Genomic DNA, 15,850 nt, shown 5'->3' with positions numbered 1-15,850 from the left:
AGGCCATGTGTTAATCCAACTCATTTGCATAATAACTGAAACTCAGCACACCTTTCAAGAACATGTGCAGCATGTGAGGACCACACCCAGCTCTTCAAACCACACCCAGCTCTGCACACCTTCCAAGAACATGTGCAGCATGTGAGGACCACACCCAGCCCTTCAAACCACACCCAGCCCTGTCTATAAAAGGCATCCCCCGAGCCTCACCCAGTGCTTGTGCTCGTCTACCTCCCGCTTACCTGAGAACAGATCCCTCGGCGCTGGCACTCCTGCTCTTTACAGACTTTCATTGACTTCAATGGGCGCAGCTTCTGGCTTTTCCTTCTTCCGGTTTCCAGTTCCTCCTTGCTTCAGCCTCTCTCCTATGAGTAACCTGCAAAAGAGAAAGAATACAAGGTTAGACTGATCAGTATCTCTTGCCAGCAACAAGTAAGTGCAAAACCTTTTATTACCTGAAAGAACTTTGACAACAATTTCTGGATTCGTGTATAGACAATTTGAAACGAAATACCTTCCACGAACATTGTGATTCAAACTCTTTGTTACAAGAATATTTTGCAGAACTTTGTGAAGCAAACATTGTTTTTTCTCATGGAACTTTTAAGAATCGAACAGTGGAAACCATTAACAGCAAGGCAAACAGTAAATCAAGGACTTGCACAAATTACATGCTGTATTTTGATGTAAAAGTACAGTATTTGTTTTATAAAAGATTCTGGAAATATGGGAAAAGTGAGTCTGCTATTGGGAATTTAGGCTTTAGTTATATTATGATGAATGTTTGATATTGGTAATTCTGATAACTGTATTTGTTTAATGTTTTAGAAGCTTTACAGTAATAGAAAACACATCCCAGAGCAGTAACACATTCCAAACCTGGAAACTAGAGACCAGGATCCAAGAGGTACTTTTAGAAGAGAATTTCTAATAAATAAAGGGATAGTCAGGAACCCATTTAGGAATAGGTTGCACTTATCTGTTCTTTGTTTATGTTTCATTAGGCACCAGTTTCTACAGAAGTCAGAAAGGGCCGCAGATTTGTGCAGCACTTCAACAGTGGAAACGCAAGAACGGTGTTGTCTCTCTTTTTTATTTTATCCACTTCCCCCCTTCCCTTGAACTTCTGTTCTTAGTGCACTGTTTTAAAAACTAGTGTGCTGGAACAAGCAGTTTCAGGGTGGGGTCGGATTGTCTTCAACCTCCATCAGAACTGAACAAGAACTCAGGTGAGCTGGGCTTTGACAGAAGCACAAGCCTTAAAAAATTTCAGTTCTGGTGGACGATGAATACCGGGAAAGAAATAGAGGGCATTGACGTCACGGATATGGCGCAGGCCCTAAATGAGGACTTGGCTCATAATGAATCAGTGTCTGGCATCTTGCAACATATGCAAGAGGAAATAGAGAGATTAAAGATGGAGAATACCTCTTTAAAACAGGATTTAAGCAGGTATAAATTTAGGGGATCTCAGTGGAACACAGCTTCTACGCCTTTGTTTAAAACCTCCTCAGAGACAGGGGCGCCATCAAAACATACAACTTTGCCTTCCCCAGTTGAGGTTACTGTTAATGTTCCTAATGTTGTGCCCTTAGCAGCACCTGGACGTTTTCATGGAGATAGTAACAAATTCCATGTTTTTATCAATCAATGTCAATTACACTTCATTTGTAAGCCACAACAGTTCCCTACTGATGATACGAAAGTGGCATTCGTCTTGTCTTATTTGGGTGGCACAGCAGCCAATTGGTCAATTCCTTTCGTGGATAGAGATGATCCCATCCTCCATAATTGGAATCAATTTAAACGTACCATGACCAGCCTTTTTGCAAAACACACTTTCATGCAGGCAAGTGATAATGAGCTTTTAAATCTTAAACAAGGTAACAAGGATTTATTGACCTATCTCACTAGTTTTAATCGTTTACTCACCGAGACACAGTGGCCAGAAGAAAAGCGTGTCTCCCTTTTTTATAAAGGTTTGAGAGACGAGTTAAAAGACGCGCTGGCTCATATCGTTGATTTGCCAAAAGACTATTCGGACTTTGTAGATTTAGTTGTGAAATTAGAACATAGACTAGGAGAAAGAAAGGGAGATAAATACAAATTGGAATCACGGTTAACTTTTATTAGACACGAGAAGAAAGACACAGATAATAAACTCCCTGAACCAGAGCCTATGCAAATAGGGACACTCAGAGGTCCACTCGCATCAGAGGAAAAAGAAAGAAGGAGAAAATTTCAGTTATGTTTATATTGTGGCAGGGCAGGTCACTTTGCCAGAGAATGTCCAGTAAAGCCTAAAACTCCACGAAAGGGTGCTGTTTCCTCCACCTCCTCAACTGAATCGGGAAACGATTAAGCTCGACAAGGGGAGAGGTTACTTGTTCGAGAAAACATCTTAATCAAACCTCTAATGCTGCAGCCTTCAGGGTACCGCACATACCTAGACATTTCATAATTCAGGTCGTTTTAATTGTTACTACCCAAGTGAGGCATTCTCTCCCTGTCCTACTGGACTCAGGCGCGACAGGAAATTTTGTGGATACTAAGTTAGCTGAAATCTTAGGACTTCCTATGTGCCTAAAGCCTTGTCCAGAAGCAGTATGTGCAGTGGATGGGTCAGAATTGACCTCTGGATTAATCACAAAACAAACAAGTCCACTTGTTATGGTCTGTCAGAACGGGCACACAGAGGTGATTAGCTTTGATCTGATAGATACTCCTAATTTTGGTTTGATTCTCGGGGTACCCTGGTTAACAACTCATAACCCAAAAATTGATTGGGTGAATAGAACTGTTACTTTGGATTCCTCTTTCTGTAGAACCAATTGCTATCAAGAAGCAGGTACAGAACAGAGCACAGTATTACACTGTGCTAGTGTTACACAAGATGAACCAAGTCTCCCTCCTGAATATTCTGACTTTAAAGACGTCTTTGATCCAGTAAAGGCTAGTGTGCTGCCCCCACATCGGTCTTATGACTGCCGTATAGATCTTATCCCAGGGGCCCCTTTACCTAATAACAGAGTATATGCTTTGACTGACGAAGAAACCAAATACTTAAGAACCTACCTAGATGACCTACTACAGTCTGGGTTCATCCGTCATTCCACATCTCCGGTGTCATCTCCACTCTTTTTTATCCCGAAGCCGGATAAATCCCTGCGCGCGTGTATCGATTATAGAGGACTAAATAAGGCTACAATAAAGAATAAATATCGTCTTCCTCTAATACCTGTGTTGTTGGATCAATTAAGACATTCTACTGTATACACTAAACTAGATCTGCGGGGAGCTTACCACCTGGTCCGAGTAAAAGAGGGGGATGAGTGGAAGACAGCTTTCAAGACAAAGTTTGGTTTATTTGAGTACACAGTAATGCCCTTTGAGTTATGTAATGCCCCTGCGGCCTTTCAGTTCTTTATAAATGAGGTCCTACACGAATTCCTGGACGTTTGTGTCATAGTATACATAGACGACATCCTCATTTACTCTAAGAACTAAGAAGAACATACCCAACATGTTCGTGCAGTATTATCAAAGTTAAAAGAAAATCATCTTTTTGCTAAGTTAGAAAAGTGTACTTTTAATGTCAACAAGGTGGACTTTTTAGGATACTGCCTGTCACCTCAAGGAATAACTATGGATGTAAAGAAAATCAGTGCTATTGCTGATTGGCCAGAACCATCCTCTGTAAAAGATATTCAGAAATTTCTGGGTTTCGCCAATTTTTATAGGAGGTTTATTGCACATTTTGCAGACATTGCGGCCCCAATAACTACCTTGTTGCGGAAAGGGCAACGATTTCTTTGGACTGATGAGGCGGCACACGCCTTTCAACTCCTAAAACAAAGGTTCACTTCAGCCCCAATTCTGAAACATCCTGATCCTGACTTGCCCTTTTTTGTTGAAGCGGATGCTTCACAAGTAGCTTTAGGAGGAGTTCTCTCTCAACGAGATGCAGTAGATGGCCAGTTACATCCTATAGCCTTCTATTCCAAAACGTTATTGCCAGCTGAACAAAATTACACTGTGGCTGAAAGGGAACTACTAGCTATCAAAGTAGCCTTTTCAGAATGGAGGCACCATTTAATGGGAGCCAAGTACCCAGTTACAATCTTTTCTGACCATAAGAACCTACAGTTTTTTGGATCACTTAAAGCACTAACACCACGTCAGATGCGCTGGTTAATTTTTTTTAGCACATTTGACTTTGTTATAACCTATAGACCAGGTGCACAACAAATTCAATCTGATGTGTTATCTTGATACGGACATACCTCAGACATGAAACAAGATAAAATAGGAGAACCCATTATTCCTCCCCAAAAGTTGTTGGCACCAGTACAACAGAAGGATTTCATCACAGATCTATATAATGCACACATGCAAATAGCACCTCAGGATTGGTTAAAGGATTCCCATAACACAATACAACGAGGTTTATTGTATCACGACAACATGCTGTTAGTGCCCACCTCTGAATTACAAACACAGGTGATAATTTGGCATCACGCCTCACCGTTGGCAGGTCATCCTGGTTGGGTAAAAACCCTGGAAAATGTTTAAAAACACTTTTGGTGGGACACTATAAGAAAGGACATTAAGCAATTTGTCACTACCTGTCCAATTTGTGCAAGACATAAATCTTCTCATAAGGCTCCTGACGGCTTGTTAATACCAATGCCAACACCCAAACAACCTTGGCACACTGTGAGCGTAGACTTTATTGTAGGTTTACCACCTGTAAAATCCTTCACAACAGTGTTGGTTATAGTGGATTTTTTATCTAAAATGGCACATTTTGTACCATTACGGAAATTACCCACGGCGGCAGAATTTGCCGATATTTTTATAAGGGAAATTGTGCGTTTACATGGTTTGCCAAGCAAAGTGGTGTCAGACCGAGGGAGCCAGTTCAACTCCAGATTTTGGAAAAAATTATGTGAAAAACTGAAAATAGATGTGGCCTTATCCACTGCTTTCCACCCAGAGACAGATGGACAGACTGAACGACTGAACCAAACCTTACTTCAAACGCTACGTTGTTTATTGGCTGATTATTCTAGTGAATGGTTGGAAGCTCTCCCTGTAGCAGAGTTTGTTTATAATAATACTGAGCATTCAGCTCTACTTTGCTCACCATTCTATTTCTTGCAGGGGTATCATCCAAGAGCTATACCCATTTTGTTAGAAGATTCCCTGTTGCCTACAGTAACGGATAGACTAACGAGGTTAGGTGACATACAAGACAAAGCCAGGAAACATTTATTAAAGTACAAGGAAAGCATGAAAAGACAAGCAGACAAACACAGGTCTGAGGCCCCAATGTATAAAATTGGTGACAAGGTATGGCTCTCCACAAAGAACCTAAACATAGAGGGATCCCGAAAGCTGCAACCACGTTTCATTGGACCCTTTAGTATAACTGCCATAGTAAACCCGGTAACAGTAAAATTAGATTTACCAAAAGAATATCCAGTACATACTACATTTCATGTGTCCTTGCTTAAGCCGTACAACTCAAAAACCCGACCTGAACCACCACCTCCACCCATACCAATTAAGGGAAATCTGGAATATGAAGTGAAAAGCATAAAAGACTCAAAAAGAATTAGTGGACGTCTGTTTTATTTAGTAGAATGGAAAGGATATGATGAATCTGAGAATTCATGGGAACCAGCATCATATGTACATGCCCCACAGCTGATTAGACGGTTTTATTTAAAAAATCCAGGAAAACCCCGTCCTGTAGGAGGGCCTTTGAGGGGGGCAACTGTTAGGGTTTGTACACAGCAAAGAGCATGTCCCCTCTCACTGCACTAGTGGGTTCTGTAATAGCTCCCTTTTAAACTTACTATTGAAAGCCTTTCTTGTTATCTCACCTTCCCCCCCCCCTAGGCTTCTGTGTATGTTGTTTAATGTGCTGTTTTGTTTACACATTGGGCCTTGCTTTTACCAAGGCTTCTTTAAAACACTCCTCCCTAGGCCATGTGTTAATCCAACTCATTTGCATAATAACTGAAACTCTGCACACCTTTCAAGAACATGTGCAGCATGTGAGGACCACACCCAGCTCTTCAAACCACACCCAGCTCTGCACACCTTCCAAGAACATGTGCAGCATGTGAGGACCACACCCAGCCCTTCAAACCACACCCAGCCCTGTCTATAAAAGGCATCCCCCGAGCCTCACCCAGTGCTTGTGCTCGTCTACCTCCCGCTTACCTGAGAACAGATCCCTCGGCGCTGGCACTCCTGCTCTTTACAGACTTTCATTGACTTCAATGGGCGCAGCTTCTGGCTTTTCCTTCTTCCGGTTTCCAGTTCCTCCTTGCTTCAGCCTCTCTCCTATGAGTAACCTGCAAAAGAGAAAGAAGACAAGGTTAGACTGATCAGTATCTCTTGCCAGCAACAAGTAAGTGCAAAACCTTTTATTACCTGAAAGAACTTTGACAACAATTTCTGGATTCGTATATAGACAATTTGAAACGAAATACCTTCCACGAACATTGTGATTCAAACTCTTTGTTACAAGAATATTTTGCAGAACTTTGTGAAGCAAACATTGTTTTTTCTCATGGAACTTTTAAGAATCGAACAGTGGAAACCATTAACAGCAAGGCAAACAGTAAATCAAGGACTTGCACAAATTACATGCTGTATTTTGATGTAAAAGTACAGTATTTGTTTTATAAAAGATTCTGGAAATATGGGAAAAGTGAGTCTGCTATTGGGAATTTAGGCTTTAGTTATATTATGAGGAATGTTTGATATTGGTAATTCTGATAACTGTATTTGTTTAATGTTTTAGAAGCTTTACAGTAATAGAAAACACATCCCAGAGCAGTAACACATTCCAAACCTGGAAACTAGAGACCAGGATCCAAGAGGTACTTTTAGAAGAGAATTTCTAATAAATAAAGGGATAGTCAGGAACCCATTTAGGAATAGGTTGCACTTATCTGTTCTTTGTTTATGTTTCATTAGGCACCAGTTTCTACAGAAGTCAGAAAGGGCCGCAGATTTGTGCAGCACTTCAACAGTGGAAACGCAAGAACGGTGTTGTCTCTCTTTTTTATTTTATCCACTTCCCCCCTTCCCTTGAGCTTCTGTTCTTAGTGCACTGTTTTAAAAACTAGTGTGCTGGAGCAAGCAGTTTCAGGGTGGGGTCGGATTGTCTTCAACCTCCATCAGAACTGAACAAGAACTCAGGTGAGCTGGGCTTTGACAGAAAGTTAACCCAGGGAGCGTTCCCTGATGACACTTATTCTGCTAGAACTCCCTGGTTTTGCCCCCCCTTCCCTCTGCATCCTCCCCCACTACCGCCAAAGATTCTCCTCTTCCCCCTCAAGTCTCAAACTCCTAAACTCCCTAAAAAACACAAACATTCCTACTCACCTCCCCCACCCTTTACCTTCTAACCTTCAGACATTGTCCATCCCTGGTTATCCGATTGGACCCCTGCGGTAGCTGATTACATGCCGCTCCACTTATGAAAAAGCTTTGAAAAAGAGGTTGGATCCAAGCTCAAACCTGAAAGCCCTAGGAGTGATTTACCGCACAAAACTGCCATCATACCTGACATAGATGCCACCATGCTGACCTTTCTCAAGAAATTCAACAAGGACCCCAAGAAAGGTCTTGATAGAGCCCCCCGGGCCTCTCAAGACAAGCTTCTTGATGTCTCTGGCCCCTTGGTCATAATTCTTGAATTGGCCCTTCATGCACAGGAGACAGTTGTCCCCATCCACCCAGAAGTCTTGGCTATGTGGATGCAGTGGGCCATCTGCCTTTTTGAAAATGCTAATTGTGTTTTGGCCTCTGCACGCCACAATTCAGTGTTGTTAAGCATTGATCCACAGTTGGTTGAATGGTCCTCAGCTGTAGCAGGCCCCCATGCTGAGAGGCAGTTATTTGTAGATTGTTTTGTAAAAGACACAGCAAAATTTTTAAACACTGTCACTTCCCTCAATAAATCTCAAACATCCCTGAAGAGGTTGTTCAAGCCCCTTTTGAAAGGATCGTTCACGGCAGAGGACGGTCAACCATCCGAATCAAGCAGCAAAGTCCTCTCCCAGGTTTCAACCCCAGACGCAGGGGCTATAGCCAAGACCCAGTACAGGCGTGCTTCTATCCTAGCAGATCCAGACACTACCAAGGACGCAATTACAGAGGCGTCAACAGTGGATATCGAGCCTCCAACAAACCCTCCTCAGGTAACTAATCTTTCTGCTCCTTTTCTTCCTCTGGAGGAAGGCTACGCCATTTTCTACACAATAGGGCCAAAATTTATTTGGAGTGTTGGATTTGAACACGGTTCAAGGTTATTGTATAAAGTTGTCTCACCCCCCTCTCTTTCAGGCTTCTCTTCCCCCTCCTCTCAGTTTTTCCCAACAACACATGTCTTTTATAGACTCCAAAATTCGAGAGTTTTGTCAAAACAGGCCATCACCCCTTCTCCTCACCCTTGAGGTTTCTGCAGCAATGTGTTTGTGGTTCAGAAGAAGGGAGGTGGTCAGAGGCTGGTGCTCAACCTCAGGGACTTCAGTCCTTTTGTGGTGTATCACCATTTCAAGATGGAAGGTATCCATCTTCAGATGGACTTACTTCAGGACAGAGATTGGATGGTTCGTCTCGATCTCAAAGATGCTCACCTGCCAGTCCCCATTTCTCCCCTTCATATGAAGTATCTGCAATTCAGAGGGAGGGAACCGAGGTACAAATACTAGTCCCTCCTGTATGGTCTCCTGTCCACCCCATGGGTGTTCACCAAATATCTGAAACCTGTGGTGGAAAGTTTTCGGGGGATGTGGGTCCGCGTGATAGTCTACCTAGACGATATGATTCTCTTAGCACAGGACAAACTGTTAACTCATCTGTCATGGGCTGTTTCTCTACTCAGGGAGGTGGGTTTTGTGATCAACCACAAAAAAAACATGATTCCTTCCCAGGAACTAGAATTCCTCAGGTTTCAGGTGGATTCCATCAAAGCCCAGTTGCTTCTTTCACTGCAAAAAATGAAAGCCATCATACGAGAATTGAGGACCTCTCTCTCCAAACAGATGGTGTCTTTGAGATCCCTGGCTCCGATTGTGTGGTTGCTTGCTTCGTTAATTCCAGCAGTGTTTCTGGGCTCTTTACATTACAGGGCTCTTCAATGCTTTAAGATTCACTATCTTCAACAGGGCTTCAGTTACGATCACCCGTCTGCCGAAGCCCAAGAGGAACTTCAATGGTGGCTCCTTCACATGGAAGTGTGGACTTGCAAGGCCATTTTTGGGGTGAATCCCAATGTTATCATAGAGTCAGACGCCAGTCGCTGGGGCTGGTAAGCAAGATATGGAGATTTTTCTACTCGAGGTCGATGGTCATCCAAAGAGCTACCACTCCACATAAAGTGTTTGGAACTGCTAGCCGGCTCCTTGGCCATAATGTCCCTGTCTCCTGTCAAGAGCAATTGCTGCATTCTCTTGTGGATGGACGTTTCCACGTCCATTACATCAGTCGACTGGGGAGAACCAGATCTGGCATGTTGCAGAACATAGCCAGGGAGTTTTGGTATTTTTGCCTTTCTCTAAAGATAACAGTTGTGGCGTCATTTCTTCTGAGAAAGGACAATCTAGTTGCAGACTGGAACTCTAGATTCCTAGTCGACACCAGCAATTGAAAACTCCATCCCAGCATCTTCCAGAAGATCATGTCATCCTTCTGGCCGTGCCAGATGGACCTGTTTGCGTCACGCCTCAATGCTCAACTGAGCAGATTCTACAGCTGGAGACCGGATCCGATGGCCTTGGTGATGGACACTTTTCTACGGAATTGGAAGGGTCAAGTGAACTATGCATTCCTGCCCTCTGGCATGATTCCAAGAGTCCCTGCTCAAGCCAGATGGCAATTAGCATAATTGGTTCTGAGTATTCTGGTGTGGAAGGAAAAAACATGGTTCCCGACCCTTCTGGAAATGTCGCTAGCCCTCCCCATGCCTCTTCCGGTCTTCCCTCACCTCCTCTTGGACCCAGTGGGCTCCTCCCATCCTCTGCTTCTTCAGGGCCAGCAGACCCTTATGGCTTGGAACATTTTGGGAGACACAGCCAAACTGAAGCCATTTCCTCTGCGGCTGCTGCTTTTATACACCAAGCTTGGGCTCCTTCCAACCGCAAACTATATTTTTCAGCATGAAAGAAGTGGGTGGGTTGGTGCCTTCAACGGGAGGTGGATCCAGTGGGATCCAAATTAAAAAATGTTTTGAACTTTCTTTCGGAGTGTGCTGAATCAGGGTTATTTTACAGGTCAGTAAATAATTTCAGGTCGGCTTCATGTGCTGGGTATGATCTAGTAGATGGTAAACCCGTAGGTAATCATCCGCTGGTGTGTAAGTTATTAAAAGGTATTAGGGTGGCCAACCCACCTTGATCTCATTATTCCCAGCTGTGGGATGTGAATGATGTTCTGTCCTTATTGGACGCGTGGCCAAACAATTCTTGGTTATTTTTGAAACAGCTTTCCCCTAAATTGACTATGCTGTTATGTTTGGTCTCCTGTCGAAGAGTGTCAGATGTTAGAGCACTGGACCTTGAAGGTCATTTATTTTCTCCAGACGGTGTTTCTTTTATTATCTCAAAGAAGACAAAATGTATGTCCAGGTCTATTGACTATCCAGCCTTCCCGCACAATACTAAATTATGTGTAGTTAAATCTTTAAACGTTTATGAAGAACGTACTGCAGTACATAGGGCTGAACCTTTGGGCCCTCTTTTGTTTGTCTTCAAAAACCTTTCCGGCCTGTTTTGGCAGTGACCTTGACCCATTGGGTCATTGTCAGAAACTGGCATTGATGTATCTAGGTATGGGGCTCATTAGACGAGGGGGATCATGGCGTCCAAGGCATCTGCATGGGGTGCTAGGATGGAAGATATTTCTTGTGCTGCTGATTGGTCTAATGACACTATGGGGGTCATTCTGACCCTGGCGGTCAGTGATAAAGCGGCGGCCAACCCGCAAACAGGCCGGCGGTCAAAAAAATGGAATTCTAACCCTGGCGGGAACCGCCAACACAGGCCACCACTTTAACACTCCGACCGCCACGGCGGGACCGACAAACAGCGCGGCTGTCACCGCCAACAGGCAGGCGGCAGACAATGTACCGCCCACCCTATCACAGCTCACCAATCCGCCACCTTTTCCGGGGCGGGAGCCCAGCCGATAAAAACATGGCGGAAACAGACTACGAACGGGAAAACGCTCACCTATACACACTCCACGAGGAAGGAGGACAGCATGGAGCCCGAATTACACATCCTACCAGCTATTGTCTACCTGCTCATCTACCAGGAGTACGAACGCCGGCGCAGACGACAACGGTGAGTACTGCACCTACGACACAGGCGAGGGGGGAGGAGGAGAGCTTACGGGCACACACATGCGCCATACACCCACCCCCCCACCACAAATACCTACACCCCAATGCCGAGCAACAAGTCAGAGTGACACCACACAAACCCCCCGGAATAATGCAAAGACACAATTTAAATGATCTATAAAATATATGTATAAATAGCTCCATTGAAGGAATGGCAAATATGCCATATAAAAGATACAAAAATAAGGAATGAACATAGTCAACAATATATCCATAGGCAAAAAGTCCTGCACATTCCGTCAAAGTTCCATAGTCCGTGGGCCAATGTGCCCAAACACATGGGCAAAGCCCACACAGGAGACCAGATACCATTGGAGAGAACACTGCAGGGGCATCAGATGATAAAACTACAGGCACCTCAGGGGGAAGGGAAGGGGGGGCACCTCAGCCACATGAGTCCACGACGCCAGATCCACGAGGGGCCTCCATGCCCACTGTCCCATCCTGGGGAGTGCAAAGCCACAGTCTCACAAGTCCCTACAGTGGGAGGCTTGCCCACTGGACCATCCTGGGGAGTGCAAAGCCACAGTCCATCAGATGGATTACCGACTCCACTGTTATTGGAGGAGGCATGGTGCCCAGAGTGCTTCCTGAAGCCCTGCTCGACACAGAACCGGCACTGTCAATGGGCCAACGGTGCTTGAGATGAAGGGCCCAGCGGAGCGGTGCTTGAGATGAAGGGCCCAGCGGAGCGGTGCTTGAGATGAAGGGCCCAGCGGAGCGGTGCTTGACAGGAAGGGCCCAGCGGAGCGGTGCTTGACAGGAAGGGCCCAGCGGAGCGGTGCTTGAGACGGCGGGGCCCAGCGGTGCGGTACTTGAGATGAAGGGCCCAGCGGAGCGGTGCTTGAGATGAAGGGCCCAGCGGTGCGGTGCTTGAGACGGCGGGGCCCAGCGGAGCGGTGCTTGAGATGAAGGGCCCAGCGGTGCGGTGCTTGAGACGGCGGGTCCCAGCGGAGCGGTGCTTGAGATGAAGGGCCCAGCGGAGCGGTGCTTGAGATGAATGGCCCAGCGGAGCGGTGCTTGAGATGAATGGCCCAGCGGAGCGGTGCTTGAGATGAAGGGCCCAGCGGAGCGGTGCTTGAGATGAAAGGCCCAGCGGAGCAGTGCTTGAGACGGCGGGGCCCAGCGGAGCGGTGCTTGAGATGAAGGGCCCAGCGGTGCGGTGCTTGAGACGGCGGAGCCCAGCGGAGCGGTGCTTGAGATGAAGGGTCCAGCGGAGCGGTGCTTGAGATGAAGGGCCCAGCGGAGCGGTGCTTGAGATGAAGGGCCCAGCGGAGCGGTGCTTGAGATGAAGGGCCCAGCGGAGCGGTGCTTGACAGGAAGGGCCCAGCGGAGCGGTGCTTGACAGGAAGGGCCCAGCGGAGCGGTGCTTGAGACGGCGGGGCCCAGCGGTGCGGTGCTTGAGATGAAGGGCCCAGCGGAGCGGTGCTTGAGATGAAGGGCCCAGCGGTGCGTTGCTTGAGACGGCGGGGCCCAGCGGTGCGGTGCTTGAGATGAAGGGCCCAGAGTGCGGTGCTTGAGATGAAGGGCCCAGCGGTGCGGTTCTTATCCCGCCGGGGCCCTGTTCAGCGGTTCTTGTCCCGTCGGGGCCCTGTTCAGCGGTTCTTGTCCCGTCGGGGCCCTGTTCAGCGGTGCTCCTCCCGGTGGGGCCCTGTTCAGCGGTGCTCCTCCCGGCGGGGCCCTGTTCAGCGGCGCTCCTCCCGGCGGGGCCCTGTTCAGCGGTGCTCCTCCCGGCGGGGCCCTGTTCAGCGGTGCTCCTCCCGGCGGGGCCCGTTCAGCGGTTCTTGTCCCGGCGGGGCCCTGTTCAGCGGTGCTCCTCCCGGCGGGGCCCTGTTCAGCGGTGCTCCTCCCGGCGGGGCCCTGTTCAGCGGTGCTTGTCCTGTGTGTCTAGGGAGCCAGACCTGGGCAAGACTTCCCGCTCATTCACCATCCGAACTTGCGGTCGCGGCGCCCTCCTGTGATGGAGTCCTGGGCCCGTGGGTGTCGTCCGTCACACCCGGAATGGGGCTGGTGGGGCCCTCCTGGCCAGCTCGCCTGCTGCCTGACTTCTCCGCCCTGCTGCCCTTGCCCTCCTTCGCTGGAGCTCTGTGGCCCTTGCCTCCCTTGGATGATGTGGCAGGTGACGGGGCAAGGCTACTGTCCTTGGTGGCAGCCGTCTCAGGCTTGTCGCGCCTGGCCTTTTTCTTTTTTGTCCTCTTCCCGGGGGGGGGGGCTGGCTGTCCCCTTGCTGCTGGCCGATGTTCCTGCCCTAGGATCTGGTGGACTCCAATAGCCCTGCACTATGGTCACAGTAGATGCAGGGCTGGTGGTGGCTGAGGTGCTTTTTTTACTCTTACCAGATGGAGGGGGTGGGTCAGTGATTGGAACGAGCTCAAGGTTCGAAAGGAAAAGGACTTTGGAAGGACAGGGACGGGTAGGTGTAGTGGGTTTGGGAGTGGAGGAAGAGGATGTGGTTGTAGGAGAGTCAAGTGTGCTGTCTTTGGGTGCAGGTGCTTGTGACGGAGGCTGTCGTGAGGTGGATGGCTGTTGGGTGGGTGGCTGCCTGCGTTTGTGTGCTTTGGAAGAGGGGGTGACAGACACACTGGGAGAGGACACAGGGGACGTGTAAATGGCAGTGGGGGTGGTGACTGCACGTGTGCGGACTGTAATGGAGGGTGTGCTGGTGATGGAAATACTGGCTGATGGTGGTGTGCATGCAGGTGTGAGTGGAGACGTCACAGGGAGGGAGGAGGGAGATGAGGGGGTGGGGGACACAGAGGTGGTAGTGACTGTTGGCATGTCTGCATCTGGATGTTGCTTGGGTGAATGCTTGTGGGATGCTTATGTCTGGATGAGCTGCCCTGGGGTGTAGAGGTGTGTGCAGGCTGGTCTGATGGTGTGGATGGGATAGGCAGAGGAACAGGAGACTGGGACTGGGTGGAGGGAGTCAGAAGAGGGAGGCTGGAGACAGGGACAATGGCTGCCGTCAGTGCTGAGGCCAGAGCATTGAACGATCGCTGATGGGCAGCCTGACCCGAATGAATGCCCTCCAGGTATGCATTGCTCCGATGCACCTCCCTTTCTACACCCTGGATGGCATTCAAAAGGGTAGACTGCCCAACAATGAGTGTCCTGAGGAGGTCAATGACCTCCTCACTGAGGGCAGCAGGTGTAACTGGGGCAGGGCCTGAGGTGCCTGGGGCGAAGGAGATGCCCGCCTTCCTGGGCGAGCGGGCACGGAGCGAAGGCTGAGGGGCTGCTGGGAGGGCAGGGCTGGTGCGCTGGGTGGCGGCTGTACCTGTTGTGGCGGTGGGCACGGATGTTGCCGCCACCGCTATGGAGCTCCCTTCCGAGGACGTGTCGGTGTCGCTGACGTCCCCACGGGTCCCCGTTGTGGAGCTCCACTCGCCCTCCGTCTCACTGGTGTACTCGGAGTCTGTTGTATGGCCCTCCGGGGCCATGTGAGATGCAGCTCCCTCGTGCGCCGATGCCACTTCTCCTCCGCCTGATGATGCTAATGCACACATGAACAGGAAGACAAAGAAAATGGGGGGGGGGGAGAAATGAAGACAGGTTGAGTGCATGCATTGGCAACACCGTTGTCGGAGAGGACAGACACAGAAGCCCCCTGAACTAGGCCGCGCAATGGGGGTACACTACTCAGTTATTGTGACTAGGCCTATGGGTCTATGGACGACAAATGCACACATGGGTGATGCCGGACCATGGATAGCTGTACTTGGCACCCTACAGAGGTGGGGGGCGGGGGCACAGGGCCGTGTATAACGGAGGGGCCTAGTCTACAGAATGCGCCCTGGCCTGGAGATAGCCACAGCCCTCCTCCCCCACCCAGACACCTTCACTGCACGCAAAGATAGCAGAATGTGCTGATACTCACCCCCTTGTGTCTGCTGTGATGTCCTCACGCGCCCATCCAAATCGGGGTAGGCCACCGCCAGGATCCGGGACATCAGGGGGGTCAATTGGCGGCTGGCACCCCTCCTATGTTGGGAGGCCATCCCCAGTAGAGACTCAGCGGTCTTTCTGGTCCCGCGGCGGATGTCCTCCCACCTCTTTCGGCAGTGGGTGCCCCGTCTGTTGTGGACCCCCAGGGCCCGGACGTCCTTGGCGATGGCACGCCAAATGTCGATCTTCTGATGGGCGCTGACCTATGTGACATGTACAGGGTGGTAAAGGAAATCGCATCAGTTTTCTGCCTGGTCAATGTGAGTGGCCCCCCCCTCCCCAACCTTGCCATGTGGCACATGCTCTCATCTTTCGTGCGTTGCACTCCTCATTCGCTCCCCTCCCCACCATCTTACATACACCCCACTCAACACAGGCATAGCCCATTCAACGTGCACCCTGTGTACTAACCTGTTGGTCTGGAGGACCGTAGAGTAGCGCATACTGGGGGAGGACCCCATCAACAAGTTTCTCCAATTC

The sequence above is a fragment of the Pleurodeles waltl genome, chromosome 4_2 (assembly GCF_031143425.1).
Source record: "Pleurodeles waltl isolate 20211129_DDA chromosome 4_2, aPleWal1.hap1.20221129, whole genome shotgun sequence".
NCBI classification, from domain to species: Eukaryota; Metazoa; Chordata; class Amphibia; order Caudata; family Salamandridae; genus Pleurodeles; species Pleurodeles waltl.
Note: the sequence above shows the minus strand (reverse complement) of the source record.